Source organism: Theropithecus gelada, chromosome 1, assembly GCF_003255815.1.
Source record: "Theropithecus gelada isolate Dixy chromosome 1, Tgel_1.0, whole genome shotgun sequence".
Lineage (NCBI taxonomy): Eukaryota > Metazoa > Chordata > Mammalia > Primates > Cercopithecidae > Theropithecus > Theropithecus gelada.
The window spans coordinates 136810305-136820422 of NC_037668.1; the positions used below are offsets into that span (position 1 = coordinate 136810305).

The 10118-nt window shown below is 51.8% G+C and overlaps 3 pseudogenes; all 3 read right to left on the bottom strand.

The window, feature by feature from the left end:
• Nucleotides 1-424: 424 nt before the first annotated feature.
• On the bottom strand, nucleotides 425-543 carry LOC112614712 (annotated as a pseudogene).
• A 4288-nt stretch (nucleotides 544-4831) lies between these two features.
• On the bottom strand, nucleotides 4832-4951 carry LOC112614985 (annotated as a pseudogene).
• A 2911-nt stretch (nucleotides 4952-7862) lies between these two features.
• On the bottom strand, nucleotides 7863-7981 carry LOC112616215 (annotated as a pseudogene).
• Between the last annotated feature and the right edge of the window lie 2137 nt (nucleotides 7982-10118).

Consider the following 10118-nt stretch of genomic DNA (forward strand, 5'->3'; position numbering starts at 1 on the left):
AAGGAAGGAAGGAAGGAAGGAAGGAAGGAAGGAAGGAAGGAAGGAAGAAAGAAAGAAAGAAAGAAAGAAAGAAAGAAAGAAAGAAAGAAAGAAAGAAAGAAAGAAAGAAAGAGGGAGGGAGGGAGGGAGGAAGGGAGGAAGGGAGGGAAAGAAAGAAAGAGGGAGGGAGGGAGGAAGGGAGGGAAGGAAAGAAAGAAAGAAAGAGAGAAAGGAAGGAAGGAAGGAACAAAGAAAGAGAGAGAAAGAAAAGAAAGAAAGAAGGAAGGAAAGAAAGAAAGAGATAGAAAGAAAACAGGAAAGAAAGAGGAAACAAAGAAGGAAAGATAGAGAGAAAGAAAGATAAGAAAGAAAAAGCAAGAAGGGAGAGAGAGAGAAGGAAAGAAAGGAAGGTAGAAAGGAAAGAAAGACAAGAAAGAAAGCAAAAACCCTACAGCACCCGGTATTCCCACGCGGTCTGCTATCCAAGTACTAACCAGTCCCGACCCTGCTTAGCTTCCAAGATCAGACGAGATTGGGCGCGTTCAGGGTGGTATGGCCATAGACGTGGGCAGAGGCCCCTGGGTGCCCCCAAGAGCCCAGCACAGCCATGCCCACCTGCTTCCAGCTGGCACCACCAGCCTGGGGCCGCTGGGCTCGGATCGGGACCCCCGGGCCGCTCACTTTCAGACTTATCCCACTCCTGAGCTGCTGAGCTTCCACCACGTCCGGCCCGCTCAGAACATTGAGTGCTCTGAGGCATCAGGGCCCAAGGTCCACGATCCTGGGACCCCGTCTGGTCCTCCACCCTGTCGCGGAGGTATTCTTTTGGATCCCTGGCCGCTCTGGAGCTCCTGCAAGGCCCCCTCTTGCTCCACCCACCCAGAGCCGACTAAGCTGGCAAAGGACGAACATCCAGACAAGCCACACTGAGCTCTTTTCTCACAATGACCTCAACATGGTGGCTTGGCCTAACCAAGACCCGGCCAGTGGGCAAGATGATGTGGGGGGTGGGGGTTTGGGAGATAGCCCTGCTTTGCCCGGAGCTGACACTAGAGCCGGCAGCTTGATCCCCAGAGAGAGGGGTTCGGATAAACGCAGACACACCCCACTGCCACCAGGAGTAAATCCACCGCAACAAAGAAAGCAAGCAAGACAGACAGAAAGAGAGGAAAGAAGGAAGGAAGGAAGGAAGGAAGGAAGGAAGGAAGGAAGGAAGGAAGGAAGGAAGGAAGGAAGGAAGGAAGGAAGGAAGGAAGGAAGGAAGGGAGAGACAGAAAGAGAGAGAGAAAGATAAAGAAAGAAAGAAAGAAAGAAAGAAAGAAAGAAAGAAAGAAAGAAAGAAAGAAAGAAAGAAAGAAAGAAAGAAAGAAAGAAAGAGAGAAAGAAAGAGAGAGAAAGAGAGAGAGAAAAAAGAGAGAAAGATAGAAAGAAAGAAAGAAAGAAAGGAAAGAAAGAAGGAAAGAAAGAAGAAACAAAGAGAGAAAGAAAGAAGGAAAGAAGAAAGAAAGAAAAGAAAGAAAGAAAGAACAAAAGAGAGAAAGGAAGGAAGGAAGGAAGGAAGAAAGAAGAAAGAAAGAGAAAAGAAAGAAAGAAGAGAGAGAAGGGAAGAAAGGAAGGTAGAAAAGAAAGAAAGACAAGAAAGGAAGCAAAAAAGACTTCAGAAACCGGTATTGCCAGGCGGCCTCCCATCCACATACTAACCAGGCCCGACCCTGCTTAGCTTCCAAGATCAGACGAGTTCAAGTGCGTTCAAGTTGGTATGGCCATGGATGCCAGCAGAGGCGCCTGGCTGCAACAAGAGCCCAGCCCAGCCATGCCCGCCTGCTTGTAGCCAGCACCGCCTGCCCGGGGCCACCGGGATCATATCAGCACAGCAGAGCTGCTCGACCATGGCCTTCCCATGGCTTCCGAGCTGCCAAGCTTCCAACATGTAGGTCCCGCTCAGAACAGGGAGTGTTACGAGGCTTCAGGACCCAGGGCCCATGATCCTGGGACCCCGTCTGATCCTACAACCTGTCGCAGAGATATTCTAGATCCCTGAACGTTTAGTAGCTCCTGCGAGGCCCCCTCTTGCTCCACCCACCCAGAGCCATCAGGGCTGGCGAAGGATGAACAGCCGGCCCAGCCTCTCATGGCCTTTTTCTCACACCGCCCCCACCACAGTTGCTTGTCCCAACCAAGACCCGGCCGGTGGGCAAGAGAGCATGGGTGGTTGGGGGTTGGGATGGCCCTACTTTGCCCCAGGCTGGCACTAGAGCCCGCAGCCTGGTCCCCAGCGAGAGGGGCTGAGAGAAACCCAGACACACCCCACCACTACCAGGAGCAAATCCACAGGCCCACACACAGACATACCAAGGTGCTCGCACACAGGAACTCACTCACGTGCGAGCACACACGCAGACACACACACATACACATACATGCACACACAAACGGCTTGAAGGAGAGCAAGGAATAGATTGATGGAGAGATTGAAACCGATGATGGGAGAGAGACATCCATTGAGAGAAACAGGGGAAGGGAAGAGGGAAAGAGACAGACTGAGATTCAGAGAAAGAGAGAGGGACAGAGAAAGAGAGAGAGAGACGGAGAGAGACAGAGGAAAGGCCACAGAAGTAGCTTGAGGTGGAAGTTGACAGAAATAGCAGGAGGTGCAGGGGAAACCCAGAAGACAGAGGGGGAGGGAGATAGAGAGCGAGAGAGATAGAGCCATGGAGAGGGACCACCCTGCTCCGGTAGGCAGGGCCCTTTTGAGCAGGCCGGGATAGGGTGGAGGGAGCATGGGTTGAGATAAACAGGGTGACCAGGCCATTGATGCAAGAGGAGCAATGGAGCTCTGAGACGGGTTTTGTCTTGGGTTAATTGCTTGTTTGGAGTTGGGTTTCTAGACTCCTTCCTTTGTTGGCACCTTCCTGTGCTCCTAGTGTGGTGCATTGGGCCCCTAGAATTTCACAGTGCACCCGTCCATTTGGCAGGAGGTGTTGCACCAGGCATGCCCACAGTGCCCGAGGCCTGGGTCTCTGGCATGTCCTCCGGACTGGAGTTTACACGAAGTTGGTGGCAATGGAATCTGGGTGCACAGGGAGTGTTTTCCTGGTGACTGGCAAAGCAATGTCCTTCTCCCAGATAAAGCAGCCCCTGAGTCCTGGACCGGAGGTCTTGGCTGGTGTGTGTGGCTCCCGCTGCCCCTACCTGCCCTTCCCAATGTTTTCAAGGTTGTGGTGGTGCTTGATGAGTGCGTTAAATCACCTGGGCATTCCAGGAGTGGGAAGGCAGCGTGCACAGCAGGGAACCTGTGCCTGTGCCTTCGTGGTCTGGCCACCTGACCTCCCACGATGGACCCAGGCTCCTGGCATGGCGGCAGCGAGGAGTAAGCGGTGGGAGGCTGCAGCCCAGTTGTGCTTTCGTGGCGGACACCCAAGAGGACGTCCCCAGCTACAGCGGGGTTGTAGGCTTACAGTAAAGTGGGAGCAGAGTCTGGGGAGGTTGGGAAGCATGGTGACAGTAGGGGGAAGGGAGGGAGGGGGGAAACCACAAAAAACTACAGCAGGCCAGGCGCAGTGAATCTCGCCTGTAACCACAGCACGTTGAGATTCAGAGGAGGGTGGATCACAAATTCAGGAGATCCAGACCACCCTGGCAAAAATGGTGAAAACCCGTCTCTACTAAAATTACAAAACATGAGCCCGATGTGTCAGTGGGTGCCTGTAGTCCCCCCTGCTCGGGAGGCTGAGGCAGGAAAATGGCGTGAATGTGCAAGGTGGAGCTTCCCATGAGCCAAGATAGCAGCACTGCACTCCACCCTAGGTGTCACATTGTCTGGTGTCACCCTAGGTGTCACATTGTCACATTGAGTGAGACATTGTCTGGAAGAAAAAGAAAGAAGGAAAGAAAGAAGGAAAGAAAGAAGAAAGAAAGAAAGAAAGAAAGAAAGAAAGAAAGAAAGAAAGAAAGAAAGAAAGAAAGAAAGAAAGAAAGAAAGAAAGAAAGAAAGGAAGGAAGGAAGGAAGGAAGGAAGGAAGGAAGGAAGGAAGGAGGAAGGAAGGAGGAAGGAAGGAAGGAAGGAAGGAAGGAAGGAAGGAAGGAGGAAGGAAGGAGGAAGGAAGGAAGGAAGGAAGGAAGGAAGGAAGGAAGGAAGGAAGGAAGGAAGGAAAGAAAGAAAGAAAGAGAGACAGAAAGAGAGAAAGAAGGAAAGAAAGAAAGAAAGGGATGAAGGAAGGAAAGAAAGAAAGGATGAAGGAAGGAAAGAAAGAAGAAAGAAAGATAGAAGGAAAGAAAGAAAGAGAGAAAGAAAAGAAAGAAAGAGAGAGAAAAGAAAGAAAAAATAGAGAAAGAATAAATAAAGAGAGAGAGAAAAGAAAGAAGGAAAGAAAGTAGAAAGAGAGAAGGAAAGACAGAAAGGAAAGAAAGAAAGATGGAAAGAAACAAAGAAAGAAAGAAAGAGAGAGAAAAAAGAAAGAAAAGAAAGAAGGAAAGATAAAAGAAAGAAAGAGAGAAAGAAGCAAAGAAAGGAAAGAAAAAAGAAAGAAAGAGGAAAGAAGAAAGAGAGAAAGAAAAGAAAGAGAGAGAACAGAAAGAACGAATTAGAGAAAAAATAAAGAAAGAAAGAGAGAAAGAAAAGAAAGAAAGGAAAGAAAGTAGAAAGAGAGAAAGAAAGATAGAAAAGAAAGAAAGAAAGATGGAAAGAAAGATAGAAAGAGAGAGAAAAAAAGAAAGAAAAAGAACAAAGAAGGAAAGATAGAAGAAAGAGAGAAAGAAAGAAAGAAAGAAGGAAAGAAAAAAGAAAGAAGAGAGAGAGAGAGAGAACAGAAGAATGGAATGTAGAAAAGAAAAACAAGAAAGAAAGCAAAAAAGACTACAGGACCCGGTATTCTATGGTGGTCTCCCATCCAAGTACTAACCAGGACCTACCCTGCTTAGCTTCAGGAGATCAAATGAGATCAGGTGCGTTCAGGGAGGTATGGCCATAGACGCCAGCAGAGGCACCTTGCTACCACAAGAACCCGGCATAGCCATGCCCGCCAGCTTCCAGCCGGCACCGCCAGCCCTGGGCCTCTGGGCTCATATCGGGAACCCCGAGCCCCTCGCCCGAGGCCTTCCCCCGGCTCCCGAGCTGCCGTGCTTCAACCACAATGGGCCCGCTCGAAACAGGGAGTGTTCCTAGGCATCAGGGCCCAGGGTCCACATTCCTGGGAACCCGTCCAGTCCTCTGTCCTGTCGGGGAGGTATTCTTCTGGATCACTGGCAACTCAGGAGATCCTGCGAGGCCCCCTCTTACCCCACCCAGCCAGAGCCATCAGGGCTGGCCATGGGCAAACAGGTGGCCCAGCAGCACGTGGCCTTTTTCTCAAAACACCAACACCGAGGCCTGCGCCTTTGGAGTCCTGCCACCTGCCCTCCCAGTCTGAAGCCGGGCTCCTGGCAGGGTGGCGGCTGGCAGAAGCAGTTGAATGCTGCTGCCCGGTGGTGCTTTGGTGGTGCACCCCTAAAAGGAGGTCCCCGATTGTGGCAGGGGTGTAGGGGTGCGATAAAGGGGGAGAAGAGTCAGGGGAGTGTGGGAAGAATGGCAACAGTAGCAGGAAGTAAGGGACGGGGGAAGCAAAAAAGCCTACAGCTGGCCAGGTGCGTTGGTCCACGCCTGTAATACCAGCACTTTGGGGGGCCGAGTCAAGTGGATCACGAGGTCAGGAGATCCAGACCACCCTGGCTTACACAGTGAAACCCCATCTCTAGTAAAAGTACAAAACATGAGCCAGGCACGGTGGTGGGCACGTGTAGTCCCAGCTGCTCAGGATGCTGAGGCAGGAGCATGGTGTGAACCTGGGAGGTGGAGCTTGCAGTGAGCTGAGATTGTGCCACTAGAGTCCAGCCTAGGTGACAGAGCAAGACTCCGTTTGGAAGAGAAAGAAAGAAAGAAAGAAAGAAAGAAAGAAAGAAAGAAAGAAAGAAAGAAAGAAAGAAAGAAAGAAAGAAAGAAAGAAAGAAAGAAAGAAGGAAAGAAAGAGAGAGAGAGAGAGAGAAAGAGAGAAAGAGAGAGGGAGGATGGGAGGGAAAGAAAGAAAGAAAGAAAGAAAGAAAGAAAGAAAGAAAGAAAGAAAGAAAGAAAGAAAGAAAGAGAGAAAGAAAGAAAAGAAATAAAGAAAGAAAAAAGAGAGAGAGAAAGAAAGAAAGAAAAGAAAGAAAGAAGGAAAGAAAGAAGAAAGAAAGAAAGCCCACAGCACCCAGTATTCCCAGGCAGTCTCCCATCCAAGTACTAACCAGGTCAGACCCTGCTTCTCTTCTGAGATCAGACGAGATCTCGCTGGTCCAGGATGGTATGACCTTAGACACCGGCAAACGTGCCTGGCTGCCACAAGAGCCCCGCCCAGCCATGCCCAGTGGCATCCAGGTGGCACAGCCAGCACGGGGCCTCCAGGCTCATATCAGGATCCCCGAGCCACTTGCCCACAGCCTTCCCCTGGATCCCGAGCTGCCGAACTTCCACCACGTCTGGCCAACTCGGAACAGGGAGTGCTCTCAGGCGTCAGGGCCCAGGGCCAATGATCCTGGGAACCCGTCCGGTCCTCCGCCCTGTCGCGGACGTATTCTTTTGAATCCTTGGTGGCTCAGGAGCTCCTGTGAGGCCCCCTCTTGCCCCACCCAGCCAGAGCCATCAGGGCTGCCCAAGGGCGAACAGGCGGCCCAGTGGCGTGGCCTTTTTCTCACAATGAGAACAACTGGGCCTGCACCTCTGGGATCCGGCCCCCTGCCCTCCCAGCCTGGAGCCAGGCTCCTGGTGGGGCGGCGAATAGGCAGAAGCAGTGGAATGCTGCTGCCCAGTAGTGCTTTGGTGGCGCACCCTCAGAAGGCATTCCCTGGGTGCATAGGGGGTGTAGGGATGCAATAAAGGGGGAGCAAAGTCACGGAATTTGGGAAGCATGGTGATAGTAGGGGGAAGGGAGTGAAGGGGAAAGCCAAAATAGCCTGCAGCAGGCCACGACTGGTGGATCACATCTGTAATCCCAGCACTTTGGGAGGCCGAGACGTGTGGATCATGAGGTCAGGAGATCCAGACCAGCCTGGCTTACATGGTGAAACCCCATCTCTACTCAAACTACAAAACATGAGCCAGGTGTGATGGCAGGCCCCTGTAGTCCCAGCTGCTTGAGAGGCTGAGGCAGGAGAATGGCGTGAACATGGGAGGCGGAGCTTGCAGCAAGCTGAGATCGCGCCACTGCCCTCCAGCCTGGGTGGCAGAGTGGGAGTCCGTTTGGAAGAGAAAGAAAGAAAGAAAGAAAGAAAGAAAGAAAGAAAGAAAGAAAGAAAGAAAGAAAGAAAGAAAGAAAGAAAGAAAGAAAGAAAGAAGGAAGGAAGGAAGGAAGGAAGGAAGGAAGGAAGGAAGGAAGGAAGGAAGGAAGGAAGGAAGGGAAGGAAGGAAGGAAGGAAGGAAGGAAGGAAGGAAGGAAGGAAGGAAAGAAAGAAAGAAGAAAGAAAGACAGACAGACAGACAGACAGAAAGAAAGAAAGAAAGAAAGAAAGAAAGAAAGAAAGAAAGGAGGGAAGGAAGGAAGGAATGACAGAAGGAAGGAAGGACGAAATAAAGAAAGAGAAAGACAGAAAAGAAAGAAAGAAGGAAAGAAAGAAGAAGGAAAAAAGAGAGAAAGAAAAAAGAAAGAAAAATAGAAGGAAGGAAAGAAAGAAGAAAGAAGGAAAGAAACAAAGAAAGAAAGAAAAGAAAGAAGAAAGAAAGAAAGAAAAGAAAAGAAAAGAAAAGAAAGAAGGAAAGAAAGAAGAAAGAAAGGTAAAAGAGAGAAAGGAAAGAAAGAAAGATAGAAAGAAGAGAGGGAGAGACAGAAGGGAAGAAAGGAAGGTAGAAAAGAAAGAAAGACATGAAAGAGAAAAAAAACCTATAGCGACTGGTATTTCCAGGCGGTCTCCCATCCAAGTACTAAATGGGCCCCAACCTGCTAAGCTTCCGAGATCAGACGAGATCAGGCGCATTCAGGGTGGTATGGCTGCAGATGCTGGCAGAGGTGCATGGCTGCCACAAGAGCCCGGCCCAGCCATGCCAGCTGGCTTCCAACGGACACCGCCAGCCCAGTGCTGCAGGGCTCGGATCAGGACCCCCAAGTCGCTCACCCTCAACATTCCCCCAGCTCCCGAGTGGAAGTGAGGTAGAAGCGGTGGGATGCTGCTTCCTGGTGGTGCTTTGGTGGCAGACCTCAAGGTGTTCCCCGGCTGTGGTGTTCCCCAGCCGAGCCTCCACCACGTTGGGCCCACTCGGAACAGGGAGTGCTCCTAGGTGTCAGGGCCCAGGGCCCACAATCCTAGGACCGCATCCAGCCCTCCGCCCTGTGACGGAGGTATTCTTTTGGATCTTTTGCCGCTCTGGAGCTCCTGTGAGGCCCCCTCTTCCCCACCCTCCCAAAGCCATCACTGCTGGCCAAGGGCGAACAGCCAGCCCAGCCACACTGTCCCCATCACGGTCGCTTGTCCTGACCAAGAGCCAGCAGTGGAGCAAGACAGTGTGGGGCGTTGGAAGTTGGGGGATGGCCCTGTTTGTCCCGGGATGGCACTAGAGCCAGGAGGCTGATCCCCGGTGAGAGGGGCTGAGAGAAACCCAGACACACCCCACCACCACGAGCAAATCCACAGCCCCACACACAGACACGCCTGGGCACTCACGTGTTGGAAACCACACACGGGTGCCTGCACACACACAAACACACATACACACACACACACATGCACTCACACACAAACAACTTGAAGGAGAGCAAGGAAGAGATGAATGGAGAGATTGAAAAGGAGGAAGGGAGAGAGACAGCGATCGAGAGACACAGGGGAGGGGGAGAGGGAAAGAGACAGACAGAGAGGCAGAGAAAGAGAGACAGAGAGACAGAGGGAAGGCCACAGAAGTAGCACGAGGTGCAGGGGAAAACCCAGAAGACAGACGGGGAGGGAGCTAGAGAGCGAGAGCTATAGAGCCTTGGAGAGGGAGCGCCCTGCTCCTGTAGGCAGCAGATAGGGTGGAGGTGGCATGGGCTGCGCCAGAACAGGGTGACCAGGCCATCCATGCAAGAGGAGTAATGGAGCTCTGAGACGGGTTTTGTCTTGGGTTTATTGCTTGCTTTGGAGGTGAGTTGCATAGTCTCCTTCCTTTGTTGGCACCTCCTTGTGCTCTTTTTCTGGTGCTGTGAGCCCCTTGATTTGCAGAGTGCGCCAACCCGTTTTGCAGGAGCCGTGGCAATGGGCGTGCCCATGGAGCCCAAGGCCTGGGTCTCTGGCATGTCCTCTGAACTGGAGTTTACATGAAGTTGGTGGCAATGGGAATCTGGGTGCACAGGGACTGTTTTCCTGGTGGCTGGCAAAGCAATGTCCTTCCCTCAGATAAAGCAGCCCCTGTGTTCTGGAGCGGAGATTTTGGCTGGTGTGTGTGGCACCCACTGCCCCTGCCCACCACTTCCCCTGGTTTGGAAGGTTGCGGTGGCACCCGATGAATGGACTGAACTGCCTGGGAGTTCCAGGAGAGGAAAGGCATCGCGAACGGCATGGAACCCATGCCTGCACATTTGGGGTCCTGCCCCCTTCCATGCCCCGAGCTGGAGACGGTCTCCTGGCGTGGCGGCCATGACACGGAAGCACTGGGATGCTGCTGCCCAGTGGTGCTTTGGTGGTGGACCCCCAGAAGGAGGCCCCCAGCTGCAGTGGGAGTGTAGGCAGGCGATAAAGGGGGAGCAGGGTCAGGGGAGTTTGGAAAGCATGGTGACAGTAGGCGAAGGGAGGTAGGGGAGAAGCCACAAAAGCCTACAGCAGGCTGTGTGCAGTGGACCACACCTGTAATCCCAGCACTTTGGGAGGCTGAGGCAGGTGGATCATGAGGTCAGGAGATCCAGATCAGCCAGGCTGACACGGTGAAACCCTGTCTCTACTAAAACTAGAAACTATGAGCCGGGCATGTTGGCGGACGCCTGCAGTCCCAGCAACTTGGGAGGCTGAGGCAGGAGAATGGCATGAATCAGGGAGGTGGAGCTTGAAGTGAGCCGAGATTGTATCACTGCACTGCAGCCTTGGTGACAGAGTGAGATTCCATCTCAAAGAGAAAGAAGGAAGGAAGGAAGGAAGGAAGGAAGGAAGGAAGGAAGGAAGGAAGGAAGGAT